This window comes from Pogoniulus pusillus, chromosome 22 (assembly GCF_015220805.1).
Source record: "Pogoniulus pusillus isolate bPogPus1 chromosome 22, bPogPus1.pri, whole genome shotgun sequence".
Taxonomy (NCBI): domain Eukaryota; kingdom Metazoa; phylum Chordata; class Aves; order Piciformes; family Lybiidae; genus Pogoniulus; species Pogoniulus pusillus.
Window position 1 is genome coordinate 17357565 of NC_087285.1, and position 15902 is coordinate 17373466.

Below are 15902 nucleotides of genomic sequence, written 5' to 3' on the forward strand. Positions count from 1 at the left end.
CCAAAAGCTGTTGGAATTATCATAAGATCTCAATACACCTTTGACAACATCAGCAGCAAATTCTTCCCTAGGGCCTTTTTTTTTTTTTGGTAGCTCTAACCATTGCTGGTCATGAGCATTTCCTTAAGAGGAAGTCTGTAATTAGCAAAAATAACCCAAATCTTTTCTTTGTTTGTTATTCGGTTTTAGCTGACCAAGGTGCAGAAATGATAACGAGGCCTTCAGAGGCTAACTGCCAAAAATAGCAAGCAAACTGAATATTTAAGAAGACTCTGTAAGTCATTGGCAATTACTTTAAGACAATAAACCTTGAAAAGCCAGAAACAGATCATGCTAAATACTCCTCTCTCCAAGAAAAAAAAGACACCTGAAAACTCTGCTAATAATTCAGCAGTGTCTGCTTTGAATCCTATTGCTTGTAAAATCAGTGCACTTTCCAAAGAACAGGATATTTTTCCTTTGCTTTTTGTCCACCCCCTCGACTTCAGTTCAGTTCACAGTTCACACCACCACAGCTACTTTAGCTACATTAGCTCGCTCATGTAATGTCACCTCCTGTTAGCACCAGGCAGCGAAGGAAAGAAACCTACATGACATGATGTAATACTACATGGTCCTGCTGAATGTAATGTAAGCTGTCAGAGGGTTGTAGTGCTAGACTTTGAAGGCAAGAAGGAAGATCTATTTGTGAATGTAGTTAGTGAGGAGCATGCCTTAAATTGTCTCAGAAGTTTCTCCTTCAGCAGACTGCAGGAAACCAAATCTTGAATGTCAATGCAAAACTTTCATGGCCTTCATTCTTTCCACCCTCCACATTGGCTGTTACTCTGACCACAACAAATACTTTTTCCCCTAATTTGACTCAGATCTATCATCTTCTCAAAAGAAATTTCAGTCATGAAGGTAAAGGTCCAGAGTATGAGAGGTTCACATGAGGCACTTGTATAGTCTTCCATCTATGGCACTGAACTCAGCAGGCATCCCTCACAAAGAAGGTTTGTAAGGTAGAGTCTTAGCCACTGGCTGCTAAGATTCACAGACTGCACTGGGTTGGAAAGGACCCTCAAAGGTCCCCTTGTCCAATCTCCCTGCAGTGAGCAGGGACACCTCCAACCAGATCAGGCTGCCTAATGCCACATCAAGTCTGATCTTGGGGCATCAACCACATCCCTGGACAACCTGTTCCAGAATTTTGTCACTCTCTTCACAAAACAATACCTACTTGACCACGCAGCAAGCTACATAGCAGAAACTGGGAAATATACAATCCAAAGAGCAGCTCCTCTGTCCCTCTCCATGGGGTTACTTTTGCTCCAATAAGACCTCATTTGGAGTAAGGTACTACTCAACAGGGGAAATGGTCACATCTCACTGCTTTCTAATTTGAGGCCATATGGTGAGCTGTTCACCTATAGAAAGGCTCATTTATCCTGTGGTGAGGAAATGTGACAGAGTGCAGCCACAGAAGAGAGAGGAAGAACTTTCCACAGACCAAAGACCTCTCTAAGCCAATCAGCACCTCAGAGGAATGGTCTGTGTTGGCGAGTTAACAAGATGAGCTGGGACTACAGAACATAACATTACTCTTCATACCACAGTCAGTCTGCTAAGAGCAGTAAAAACATTTCATCTGCTTCTCATCCCAAGACTTTGGAACCAGAATAATGATATTAAACATGGGGTAAAAAACAGGAAAACAAAGAAAAAAGACTGCAAAACAGTTATTAAAAAAAGAGAACAGAAAAATGTCAGTTCTGCATCTGCAAAGCTTGCCAAACTCTTGTGCCAAACGTGTATGCTCCTAGTGAGGACTCTCATCTGTCACTTCTGCAGAGATCACAGCACAGCCGGCAGCAGGGCTGCCACGCTCTACTCCCCGTGTGCATGTCCAGTTATACAGCAATGGCAAGGAGCAATCAGAACACCTACCTTAAGTGCTCTTGAGAGTACTGCATCCTTCAGCTTCAGAGAGTCCCAAGTTCACAATCCAGGCTCAAACTCCTGATTTTGACATCCATGCCCTGGCCCATCCAACAAATTGTTCATGCTTTGTGTTGATGTGCAGAACTGTAAAGCAGAAGTGGGAAAGGAGATTAAACAACTGCTCAGTTCTGAAATGCCTTTGTGTTAGCAAAGAATTCTGGAGAGACAAAGATAATCACATACTTTCTATATTCTTCTCCCAGTTTCACAACTTGTAGGATAAAAGGCAAATAAGTTCCTGTGCTGTGTGGCCCAGGAGGTTTTTTCACTACCAAAAGGATTGATATAGATTTAAGAGCTTCAGTAGCTACCTGACATCATCTGTTTTATAGGGACAAAGCTATAACTGAGAGACAGGAAATATTTGTGGGTGGAGATAATGTAACTTTTAAGACCAGTTCACAGAATTGGAAGTTACACACAAATGCTTCTTCACAGTACACAAGTCAAAAGCAATTTGTCTGACCAGAGATACTGATCAGACCAAAGGAAAGAAGATGGTGAGTAACTGAGCAGTAGAGACAAGATGTTAGCATAGAAGAGATGTCTCCCAATGAAAGGGATTGATGGCCAATTTATCATCTATGGAACAAGGAGAGATTAGTGGAGTGAAGGAGAAAAGTCCTAGCTGATGGGTGTGCACCTCCCTCCCTTCTAACTATTTTGGCTTCCATGCAGAAGTTCCATCTTATCACTTGGCTATTTTGTGTTCTTACCAACCCAAATGAAAAGGTTCATCTGTATAACAGACAGAAAATAAAACCATCTATCAGTCCAACTAATGACAGCAGACTGATTGGTACCATCAGTGCTCTCACATCACTGATGAGGGCAACCGTAACTGAAAGGTGACTTTATTAGGTCTTTTGTCTTCTCATTTCATAACCCAGTGGCTGAGATCAGATGTCACCTGGTGATAATATCAGCCTTGTGAGAATGACTCTAAACGTTCATTTTTCCAGTACAGCACCACAACCCCCACTTTGGACAGAAAAAAGGGTTGTCAGTGGCTAAAATACACCACAGAGATCCCTGCCCTTGCTTATGCTTGTGTGCATCTCATCCTCATTTTCAAGCGTCATTCCAGGTCGCTGGCAGTCATGCCAGCGTGTGAGCCAGCCACTGCCCCAGGGTTGAGCGATGCAGGTATCTGCAAGACTTCTGCAGACTGCAGGCTGGACCAGGGAGCCCTCAGACTGCAGCAGGCTGCCTCGTGGAATAATATGAATTTGAAGTAGTAAGTGCTCTCTAATGAAGGAGCCAAAGCTGAGCCGTTCAAATGCTTGCAGCCTATTGCAAATACAGCAACGCTCACTGACGCCCCATAAAAGTTTACCTCTAAAGGATACAACCTTCTATGGTTTCAAATAAAGCTACAGACATCTTGCAAGGTCTGGAAAATAAAAACCAAAGCCATATGTTATGATGCTGTCTACATTTTATCCTGGCTTCTCCAAGAATTCTTGTGTTGAACAACTCAGTAATGAAGATGCTAAGAGTGGCTGTGATTTCCGAAGACAAATGGTGATTTTGGGTGCCTGACAGGAGTTCCTGAAAGAGCTGAATGACTTTCATGTGATAAAGCTCCCTTCTCTCTGCAATTTGGGTCTATTAAGCAAAGCACCTCGGGTCACCAATCACCCTTCAAAATCCTGGCAGTTCATCACCACAGCACACATTTCCATAGAGGAAAAGCTTTAGCCTCAAAAAAAGATGTAAATGGGGCAAATAAATCTGATCCTAGGATTTGTTTTTTAAAGTCAGGAAACTAACTATTACTGCCAGCCTCTTTGCAGGGGCTATAAGAGATGATCATTTCCCTTGTAATGGTTCTGACATAAAGTGTGTATCAAAAACTGCATACTCTTCATATCCACCCAGCTGTGTTGAGCAATAAACATGATAATTATGCAGATAAGGCTTAAATAAATTCCTACACCTAAGGGCAACCAAATGCTTTTTTAAGCAAAACAATAATTAACCCTCCATAGGGCTGAATGAACACAGACCTTTGTTCCTACCCAAGGTGGGAAACCTGCATCTTGGTACCTCCCAGGCATCTGTCATAGATATAAATGGGTCAGTGTACTTCAGAGGAAACTGCTTCAGGGCTGTTCCTTGTGAGGTTCCAAAAAAAGGTCAAGAACAACAAGGTCTACCAGTTTCTGTATCCTGACACTGGGATCTGAGGTGTATTTCAGATAAACATCAAGGGTATTGCAGGTAAAGGGAGAGAAAGGCATAAAACACCAGTGGAATTGCTCACTAAAAAATAAAGAGGAGGCATGAGCTCGGCAGTGAAAGAAGATTCTCACAGTAAGGTGAGAAGGGCTTAGAAGTATGATCAAGCTACGGCAGTGTAATGGGTTAGCACACATTGGCTGATCTGCAGTGACTGCCCACACGCTCATTCTCAGCTCACAACAAAGATAAAGATGTGTTTATCTTCACCTCTTTCATTAAGTTGAGACTAATAGGCTTTACCTGGGATCTGTGACACTCCAAGCTACTGCGTGTGAACTGCTACTGCATGTAGAAGTCTCTGAAATGTGCTGGCTGTGGCTCTGGTCTGATAGGATGAGCAAGGCCAGCTGCTCATCTTCTTGCATGGCCAGGTTACCAACCTACTGAAGTGTTCTTGTGTTCTCACCATCTTATGTGGCTACTTCACTTATGCCATCTCTCAATGCAAAGACTATGTAGTCATACCGATGTCATTCACAAGCCAAGTGCTGAATTAAATGGTTTTGCCAGACTGTCCCATAGCAAATGGTAGTAATAAATACCACATGCATATACTTGCCCTTCTTTCATTGAATCATAGAATAACCAGATTGGCAGAGACCTCCAAGATCATCCAGGCCAACCTAGCACCTAGCCCTAGCCAATCAACCAGACCATGGCACTAAGTGCCTCACACAGGCTTTTCTTCAACACTGTTGCAGAGGGCAGAAATACGTGGCCGAGTCGAAAATTTATCAAAAATAGATATTTTTTATTTTTACAAAAACCCGCCCCCACAACTATATATACAAAGATTAATTTCGTTTGATAAACAGGTTCAGTTGCATGAGAAATCTACAAGGATACCATTAATAATCTGACTATATATATTTGGAAGTCAGTTTTTGGAAAAGGACTCAGCTATTAATTAATAGCGGTTTCTTACTAAATTAAGCTAAGCCAAATAACTCACTCAGGCTGGCTCGTGCGGTCTGTCTTCCTCCTCCAGAGGCTGCAGGAGTCGTTAAGGATCGTTAAGGGTCGTTAGGCAGACAAAGGTGTGTGCCTAACAGGAAGGTGAATCCTTTGGTCTCTCTGCAGTCCAGGCACAGGAGAGTGAGCAGCTCAGGCAGAGACATGCGTCCAACACGGGCAAAATCCAAAGCGGGAACCCCAAAGGCGGGAAGACCCCCAATAGTTATAACCTTCGCTAGACAAAGGGCAGAGTTACCACACCTTAGGCGCGAAAGCGCACGGCCAATCCCAGCCTGGCTCCAGCGCGGGAACTCACGGGGCAGTCGCCCCCTCCACGGGGCAGTCCCCGCCCCCTTCACGGCTGCAGGGCAGGCGAGGGGGGGGGGGAAACCAGGCGGCTTTTCCCCTTTCCCCCCGAAGTCCGGGCAGGAGAGGAATTTAGGGGTACAGGACTCCAGGACAAACACCTCCAGGGATGGTGACTCCACCACCTCCCTGGGCAGCCCATTCCAATGCCAATCACTCTCTCTGACAACAACTTCCTCCTAACATCCAGCCTAGACCTCCCCTGGCACAACTTGAGACTATTGCTGGTTGTCTGGCAGAAGAGATCAACCCCCACCTGACTACAGCCTCCCTTCAGGTAGTTGTAGACAGTTGTTTCTTCATCCTTCTTGGCTATTTTTTTGGCCTGAGATGGAATACCAAAAGAAGTATAAAATAATCTCTATCCACCACAGCTTTGCCTGGAGGGACAGTGCTGGTATCACAGTATCACAGTATCATCAGGGTTGGAAGAGACCTCACAGATCATCAAGTCCAACCCTTTACCACAGAGCTCAAGGCTAGACCATGGCACGAGGGACAGATGATCACAGAATCATAGAATCAACCAGGTTGGAAGAGACCTCCAAGATCATGCAGTCCAACCTGGGCCTACTCTGAGATTACAAAGTTATGGTTCACATTTAACACACCCACAGGAGGCACAGGATTTTCTCTGCACTCTACAACAAAGAAAGGAAAACCCAAAAGCCAACCAGTCCTGGCTCTGGTCGCTGAGTCTCCCCCTCTGGTTTGCCCACACTCCTGTGATATGCCTCTCTCATTTTTGTTTGCAACACCCCAATGATACTAGGCACAGAAGGACAGAAACTCGACCAGACCCTCTCTCTGCAATTTAGAGGCTTACCTATAGCTTCAGTATAGGCATAATAGTCTTAGGCTTCAGAGGAGCACACTTAAAACCACATGGAAACTTTCCTGCTCCCCGCTACATTTACTGGCTCTCGTTCAAAAGCTTGTTTCTGCAGACCCCCTGTTGGCTTCATCTGTTTTAAGAAGAAGGGGCATTTCTGAAGCCATGTCACTGAATGTGGAGCCCAGATCCCTGGGGAGGCTAGAAACCCAGCACAGCCTCCTTTGAGAAGCCTAGCACAATTATGGTTATTTCTTCAGAGGGGTAGCTGTCCTGAAGAGTGCCATGCTGAGACAAGTTAAATCTCCTTGAAATCTATTTCTCAGAGCCTGACGCTTCTGCCTCCACCTGCAGGGATGAATCAGACATCCCAGCGGGCTCCTGGGGGCACAAAAGGAGAAGTGGCTCAGGTAGTCCATGTGCAAGTCAGTCTATACTGTAGCCACCTGCAAAAGAAATGCTTAGTGCTAGTGTCAGCTTTGCAGCTATTCTGGTTCTTCCCTTAGGTGTCTGGGGGCTTACTGCTTCTCCCTAGCTGGGGCTCTCTGCTTCTCCCTAGCTGGGGCTCTGAGTTTCATATACTTTCTTCTCTTAACATATAAGTATCTAGAATTTAGACAAGTCAGCCTGAAAGAAAATCGAGGTGTCCAGAAAAACACATAATCATTGCCAGTTTTTTATCACCTTCCCAAAAAGAGGAGAGAAAAGCATTTACCTTGCGTGGACAAAGGATTATCTGCTACACCCCCTACGGAAATACCTTAAACAGGAGTAGGTCACCTACAAACTTCATCAGAAGCAGAGTTTAGACCCTTAAAAAAAGGCAAAATAAAACAAACCAAACAAAAATAAAATCCTTCCTCCAGAGTTTACTTCTGTAAGGAAAAAAGAAACACTGGATAAAAGAATAACTTCAGCTGGAAGAACTCAAGACTAGAGAACAAGCTGTCAGGATCTCACCTCTTGCTGCACTAGGATCTACCAACGCTGCCTAACTCTGGCAAAAAAGATTCTGAGTTAATCTCCTTGCCTGGAAGCTGTCAACTGCTATAAGCCAGAAGTTCAGACAACAGGCAGAAAGTCCCGTCTTTGGTTTTTATTCTCTCTTACATTGTTTTCCTGCATCTCTCTCTGGGTTTCAGTCCCCTGCTACAGGGCATCCTTTTGCCTCTCACTGCCCCATGCAATTTCACAGTACCCAGAAAATCTGCTGCCAAAGCACATTACTTGGCAGTTTTCTGCATTCAGCTTCACTGTGGTCATCTCCCTGGACTCAGGCCATCCTCCAATGTCTCCCAGCAGCTTCGAGTCATATGCTCCCACCATCTGACCCCCTGGACTCCCTGTCTCCACTAGAGAGGCAGGTTAAGCCAGAAGCCAAGTGGAGTTGAACTCCAGCCCTTTCAAAGAGCTTACACTGTCCAGCAACAGATGGTAGAGTGCAACTTCTAACCAGCAGGAAAATGATGTTTTCCACTCACCAACTGGAATATCAATACAAATCTCTAAGTATTTTCTGCTTCTAGTATGAAAGCTGATTCCATTTTGCAGTTCAGAGCTTTAGCCTTTGTAATGCCACCAGAGCAACCGAGCCCTAAGTAATACCATCCAGTTTCCCATTCAGCACCTCAGAAGAATGAATAGTTGGGACCACAATGGGTGATTTTGCAGCAAGTTCAAAGCTCCTAAGTAGGGATGTGTGTTACTGCTTGTTATCTGCACAGCAGCAATAGTGAAATCACTGTTGCAACATGAGGAATAAAAAGTAACTACTGATAGAAAGAACTAAGTTTCCAGAAAGGAAAATCTAAATTGTTCTAGTGGGAAGTTGTTCTAGGGACATCAGGATGCTCAAAGGGCTGTAGCAGCTCTGCTGTGAGAGCAGACTGAAAGAGTTGGGGCTGTTCAGTCTGGAGAAGAGAAGGCTCCCAGGTGACCTTCTTGTGGCCTTCCAGGATCTGAAGGGGGCTACAAAAAAGCTGTGGAGGGACATTTTAGGCTGTCAGGGAGTGACAGGACTTGGGGGAATGGAGCAAAGCTGGAGGTGAGGAGGAAGTTGTTGAGCATGAGAGTGGTGAGAGCTTGGAATGGGTTGCCCAGGGAGGTGATTGAGGCCCCATGGCTGGAGGTGCTTAAGGCCAGGATGGTCTAGGGTAGGGTGTCCCTAGGCATGGCAGGGGGAGTGGAACTAGATGACCCTTGTGGTCCCTTCCAACCCTGACTGATTTTGTGATTCTGAGGTATCCCTGCCTATGGCAGGAGGTTGGAACTGGATGATCTTTGAGGTCCCTTCCAACCTAAACCATTCTATGAGTCAATGAATATTTTCCCCAGGGACATTAATGTGAAGATTTTTACATCTAGTCATGTTCATTCCCACGTTCTTAGAGAAACAACCATGTTCAACCTACACTTTCAAAGTCACAGGCAGCTACCGTCCTATTCAAGCAGTTAATTACTGCTGTTTGCTAATTTTAAGGCATTTGATTCAAAACATTAATTACGTGCACACCTCTCTGATTGTAATGCAATGATAGGGGCTGGGTTTGCATCAGACCCGTGTTTTGCAGCGCTGATCTTCAGACCACATTCAAAACCCTCCCTGTATTACAGCTGCTTCCAGAACAGCTTTGGGAGTCCCTGGTACTGTGTTCATTATAAATTTAAAAACAATCTCCACTCTCTAAAGTAGAAGCCAGAATCCTCTGTAACTTAGCAACGTGACCAACTGCCAACAGTGGCAAAAGAAACCTCTAAGACCCACCTGCTCCCTTGCTGCTCTTATTTATTTGCCAAAAGTTTGTTACTCACTGATAAGCAAAGCAAACGAGGCAATAGCATGACACGTATGTTCCATATTTACCCACCAGTTTGATTGTTGACAAAGAAGTTCAGAAGCACACAAGGAATTAATAAGCCCCTGTGTGCACAAGTGTAAGCAGATAAGATCAGTAGTAGCATCTGTCAACCGAGTTAATAGAAGCAACTTGCTAATTGCATGAGAAATACTGGGAAGAAAGAGAGAGAGAGAGAGATTGAATTCCCTTTAATTGAATTTGAGCATGGCTTATAGCAACTTGAAATACTTCTTTTTGTGTAGGCTCCATCAAAACATGCGACCTGGCTTCGTAGAATGGTTTAGGTTGGAAGGGATTTCAAAGATCATTTAGTTCTAATCTCCTTGCCGTAAGCAGGGACACCTCCCACTAGAACAGGTCATTCAAGGCCTCATCCAACCTGGCCTGGAACACCTCCAGGGAGGTCGTGGGGCACAGAATCACCCAATGTGATCAAAGATCACATTGGGTGATTCTGTGCTCCACGACCTCCCTGGGCAACCTGTGCCAGTGTCTCACCATCCTCACTGGAAAAAACTTCTTCCTAACATCTAGTTTAAATCTCCCCTCTGTCAGTTCAAACCCATTCCTCCTCATCCTGTCATTACAAGACCTTGTCAATAGTCCCTCCTGTAGGCTCTGTTCAGATACGGGAAGTCTACTACAAGGTCTACTCGAAGTCTTCTCTTTGTTGTGATTACTTGATCTGCTAGAATAGAACACATTTGGGCTTCCTCAGAGTTGCATCAAACACTGCAAGGCTACCACAAGGTCTCCTCGAAGCCTTCTCTGTCTTCCTTGTGATTACTTGACCTGCTAGAATAGAACACATTTGGGCTTCCTCAGAGTTGCATCAAACACTGCAAGGCTACCACAAGGTCTCCTTGAAGCCTTCTCTTTCTTCCTTGTGATTACTTGACCTGCTAGAATAGAACACATTTGGGCTTCCTCAGAGTTGCATCAAACACTGCAAGGTTACCACAAGGTTACCACAAGGTCGCCTCAAAGCCTTCTCTGTCTTCCTTGTGATTACTTGACCTGCTAGAATAGAACACATTTGGGCTTCCTCAGAGTTGCATCAAACACTGCAAGGCTACCACAAGGTCTCCTCAAAGCCTTCTCTTTCTTCCTTGTGATTACTTGACCTGCTAGAATAGAACACATTTGGGCTTCCTCAGAGTTGCATCAAACACTGCAAGGTTACCACAAGGTTACCACAAGGTCTCCTCAAAGCCTTCTCTGTCTTCCTTGTGATTACTTGACCTGCTAGAATAGAACACATTTGGGCTTCCTCAGAGTTGCATCAAACACTGCAAGGCTACCACAAGGTCTCCTCAAAGCCTTCTCTTTCTTCCTTGTGATTACTTGACCTGCTAGAGTAGAACACATTTGGGCTTCCTCAGAGTTGCATCAAACACTGCAAGGCTACCACAAGGTCTCCTCAAAGCCTTCTATTTCTTGTGATTACTTGTCCTGCTAGAATAGAGCACATTTGGGCTTCCTCACAGTTGCATCCAAAGTGCAGAAGAAGAAATCAGCAATAAAAAAGATGAGAAAAAGCCAGAGATGATTTTTTTTTTTGCACACAAAAATCTTTTCCTGTAGATTAATTAATAATTATGTCTCAGGGTTGTTTTTTTTTTTTTCCTAGTGAGCTACTTCTCCTGCTGACTCTTGCTTTTTAGGTTATGGGAAGCTGCATCTTCATCCTCAGGGGCAGCATGTTTTAAAAATATGAACACAAAGACAGACTTCTTAAATGAGGTTTTGTTTTCCCTGATTTCTAAATGAGAGCTACTACAAGTTTATGTCTAAAAATGAAATTAAAACATCAGACAGGCACTAAAGCACAGAATTGGAAGCTGAATTTTCAATTCTTCTCTTTTCTTTCTTTGTTATTCTTTTAGCTTCCACTTAACTATTGGCAACCTTGTACACAATTCCAGCTACCAACCAAGGGGCCATGCAAGGCTGAAAAAGCAATCAAAGCTTTGGTAAATGATAAATTGTCTTTTACACTGGTATTTAGGCTGGAGACAGCACTGACTGATTTCTCAGAAGACCACAACAACTGACCAGCAAATAGCAGAGGCTTCTATAAAAAGGCTTCTGCTCAGACAGTGAAAGGCTCTTCCACCCTACGCTGTCTTTAACAAATCTACCTCTCTGTGTAGGACACAATTAATGGTTATGGCCCTGGTATGGCTTTTTCAGAGCCTTTCATGTCAAGGCTCACATTTTTCAGCCCTGGGTTGCCCCATTTCAATGGTATCAGCAGAGAATGAGGTCTGGAAGGTCAAGCTACAGACCCTGCCAACATGTTGGACCATTGCCTGGCAAAGACCTACTGGTTTTGGCTGCCAGCCTGCCTCTCTTCTTGCTCCGTATCCCAAAGCAGGGGAGAGATTAATTAGAGCAGCCCAGAGGCTTACTTTGATCACTGCACAACCCAGAGAGCAGACAGTGTCCTTTTCCCATTTGGGTTTTGGGCTTAGTACTACTAAAGAATCTGTCTTGGGTCTGGAAATCAAATCAAAGTTGCATGCACTTGGAGACGATGCCTTTCAGAGCTGTTTTGCTTCATTGAATAATGCACAATAACTCTACATGAGTTTATTCTGGTATCACAAGCTCTCAATCAAGTTCTGTAGCATATTCAGCCTCTTCCTGAAGCAAAACAAAATGGGTGGTGTGGGGTCTATGTGCTGTCTGTCACAGCACAGAAACAGACACCTTTTAAGACCAGCTCACAATGAACATTGCAAGCTACAATGGATTCCTTTATCTCCAACCTAACAGGCATCTTTATCTGAACTGTGCTGACAATGGTCTCAAGGTAGGCATTTAGAAAAATCTCATCATTTTCTTTCAGTCATTCATTCTGTTTTGGCACAAGCAAGTCCAGCTGCTTCTGACAGACAGAGTGAAGAGGAAGCAGCAGCATCCATAGCACTGGGAACTAAGAGGCCTTCTGGTGCCTCCAATCAGTTTGTGTTCCTTCCATTTGATCTCAGCCAAGTCATCCAGATTTCCTTGTTCCTGAGCTGATGGCCTCATTAGAAAATGGTGTGGAAATGAGCTGTAGCCCTCTGAGGAGCTTCCTCATCCTGACATTCTCCAGCAACAGCAAAACTTGATCTCTAAGCAATCTCCCTACCCTTTCAGACAGAGAGGAAAGGCTACAGCAGCTAGGAAAAGTAATTCACAGAACATCATCTCTCCTCAGGCTTTTCCATGCATGATCTTACCTTCTTTCAGTCTTTAAGTTACTCCAAAGCAAAGAGTAACCCTCACTTATAGCTCAAGTGACCAGACTGATGAAACATATTCTTGCCTCTGAATCATTGCTAACCTCTTGCCTCAAAACCTACCCTATAGAAGCCTATAGAAGGGCTCCTATATATATATATACACACATGTATATGCTGTGGAGCTGCAGGATGAGAGCGAGTGATTGGCACTGGAATGGGCTGCCCAAGGAGGTGGTGGAGTCACCATCCCTGGAGGTGTTCAAGAAAAACCTGGATAAGGCACTCAGTGCCATGGTCTAGTTAATTGGACAGGGCTGGGTGGTAGGTTGGATTGGATGATGCTGGAGGTCTCTTCCAACCTGGTTGATTCTATGATTCTATGATCATTTAACCTCTCGAAACAGGTTAAAAATCTCAAGCCTATAAAAACAAACCAACCAACCCCAAAAAGCCCCAACAACCTCCTCAGGAAGGTAAATGACTAGCTTAGAGCTAGACAAAGGTGATGATCAGAGCTGCATCCTCTACCAGAAACCTGCTAACACAGAAAACTGATTTTTAATGATTAAAACATGTCAATATGCTTCGTGGACCCACTGGTTCGTGACCATACTTCTAGAAGCAATTGCATGAGGGCTATTTTAACTATCAGCCCCATACACAGATTAGGCTGCAGTTTTCTTATTCTAGTTCTTCCTTCTTCTTATTCTAGTTCTGCCTTTTTCTTATTCTAGTTCTGCCTTTTTCTTATTCTAGTTCTGCCTTTTTCTTATTCTAGTTCTGCCTTTTTCTTATTCTAGTTCTGCCTTTCTTCCCCCCCCCCCCACATAAGACACCTTAATAACGTGCAGCAAAAAGAACCTTAAACCTCCAGCAAAGAAGACACCTTTATCTTGCCTTAATTTGTACTGCTTGTATCAGAAAGGCATTGCTAAGATTTAGATGAGGAGATATCAATGTAATCTCTCTGGAGTTGAACTAAGCTACCCCTGGGCCTGATGTTCTCATGGTTTGCCCGAGGACAACAAATCTTTCATCCTTATCTATGTATTTATTTGCTAATTAAAACGCATGGACTGCTTTTAAACACTGTTTACTCAAGAGGCCTTCAGCAGTGCTCCTTCACCATTAAAAAAAGAACATTCAAAAATTAAAATGCCAGCATTGGAAGGTTTTAAAGATGCCACATACAGAAGCCACTCATTAATATTCCTGAAGAGTAGCACCATCAAAGCAGGAAATTAACACCACAGGTCTATCTGTACAAAATAATTGCCAAGCTAAACACACAACAAGTGAAATCAGAAGCAGTCCAAGACAGACATAGAGGATGGACTTGGTTCTGCTCAGCTTGTTGCAGGGAGCTAAGGAAATCTGTGTTACAATCTCCATTTTTCCTCACTGGGTACTCCTAACAGCATGCAAAAAAAGCCCTGCAGCAAGAGAGGCAAAATTATCCAAAGCAAACTGGGAAGGTCTGCCATGCTCCTAGTGATGATGCTGTCATATTCAAAATTCAATTAGGAAGGCAGGCAGCTGAAATAGCAGCACCTTGCTGATGAGGCAAATCCTTCCCAGGCTGAAGGATAAAACAGTATTTCTGCAGCCTGTTCATGCAAGAGATTTTACAATGCCTGACAACAACGAGCCAAAGTACAAGTTCTCCTAATATTCTTTTCTTCTGAAGGCCTCAGATCAGCCCAGAGACATTAATTACAAACATTTAAATGAGTAATCAGATCTTTCTGGTTTTCTGCTTATCAGTCAGCTTGCCTTCATGGTGTTTTGAGATAATACACTTTACTTTGTTTGCAGTAGATTAGGGCCATGCATGTGGTCAGCTAATTCAGTACAGCTAATAAGCAGAAAAGGCCTATGAGGAGAGACTGAGGGGGCTGGGGGTGTTTAGCCTGGAGAAGAGGAGGCTCAGGGATGACCTCATTGCTGTCTACAACCACCTGAAGGGAGGCTGTAGCCAGGTGGGGTTGGTCTCTTCTGCCAGGCAAGCAGCAACAGAACAAGGGGACACAGTCTCAAGGTGTGCCAGGGAAAGTATAGGCTGGATGATAGGAGGAAGTTGTTGCCAGAGAGAGTGATTGGCATTGGAATGGGCTGCCCAGGGAGGTGGTGGAGGCACTGTCCCTGGAGGTGCTGAAGCCAAGCCTGGATGAGGCACTTAGTGCCATGGTCTGGTTGACCAGCTAGGGCTGGGTGTTAGGTTGGGCTGGATGATGTTGAAGGTCTCTTCCAACCTGGTTGATTCTATGATTGTGAACCACAGACCTCACATGGTTGCAACTCTGTAAGGTGGCAAATGCCATGAAAAAGCCACTTTTTGCCACAGGCTGCCCTTCACTGCTCTTACTTTTACCTTTATACCCATTTTGCTGATGGGGAGGCGAAGACTACAACAGGTTGCTGACTGAAGGCTGCAGAGCGTATTGGCAGAGAGACAGAGGCTAGAAAGCTGCATTTCTGATACTGTCTCCTGAGCTTTTCCCCATAAACAGAAGCACTCCTGCTTCTTTTAGCAATTTTGCTTTGCAGTTGGCTAATTAGGAACTCTTCCATGTTAAGCAACTTTCAGGGATGGATAAGCTTGAAAATAAGATGCTGGTTGATTCTCGAGGCTCTATATTTAAGTCAGAAGAACAGAGTATAATTATTTCTGAAGTAATTTCTGAAGATGAGATTCCTCTGGGAGAGATACCCACTACATCTGTGGCTCTAAAATGAGTGATATCATCCTCATTATCACATATCATCCTTCTTACATTGTAGTGCCCTTGTGCCTAGCATCCTTGCTCTTAGACACTGAACAAACCCATTTGGGAAAGCCAAGCTCTGCCCCTAGACCTTCTGTTCACAAGTACTACACAAAGTGAAGGATACATTCATGTTTTGGTACCCTACCTCTGTCTTCTGCCATGCACTGTGCCTGGAAGGAAAGCAAACCTGAATGACTTTTGGGATCCTGTACACTGAGAGGTAACCAATCAGCAATACCAAACCTCTGCCTGGATAAGGGGATCTGTAAAAATGCTGGAGTTGAAATGGCTTTATGTGTGAGTAACAGAAGAATAGATAGGACCTGACTTTAAAAAAGAAAACTCAAAACCAGGGCATCCATTTTTGCAGCCAGAATTAACTGACAGCATACATGCAACCACTTCAGCTGTTTACCAAGTGACTGGTGCATACAAATCAAGGGTGTTCAATGTCTAAATGCTAATGTCTTCATAGACTATGCAAGTACAGATTTGCACCTACAAGAACTGGAATCCACTTCCTTTAAACTTTAACAAATGTGGCTGAGAGAAAGGGAAGAGAGAAAGGCAGCATGAATATTTCAGGGTGTGCATCTTGAAAGCTTTGGTACAGCTGCACGACTCCAATTAAATTCAATAAGGGCTTCACATCTAAAACCCTGAGCAA

At 44.0% G+C, this 15902-nt stretch overlaps 1 protein-coding gene across 11 annotated transcripts in view; it reads right to left on the reverse strand.

Moving 5' to 3' along the window:
• Nucleotides 1-15902, reverse strand: part of SGCD (sarcoglycan delta) — a 681477-nt gene that overhangs the window by 552670 nt on the left and 112905 nt on the right. For 10 of the 11 annotated variants that reach the window (XM_064161998.1, XM_064161986.1, XM_064161983.1 and 7 more), the window contains one exon: nt 1930-2067. The gene's annotated coding sequence lies outside the window, so the exon portion shown is untranslated. Of the gene's footprint in view, nt 1-1929; nt 2068-3319; nt 3377-15902 lie in introns of all 11 variants that reach the window. The other variant, XM_064161985.1, reaches the window with a different exon arrangement.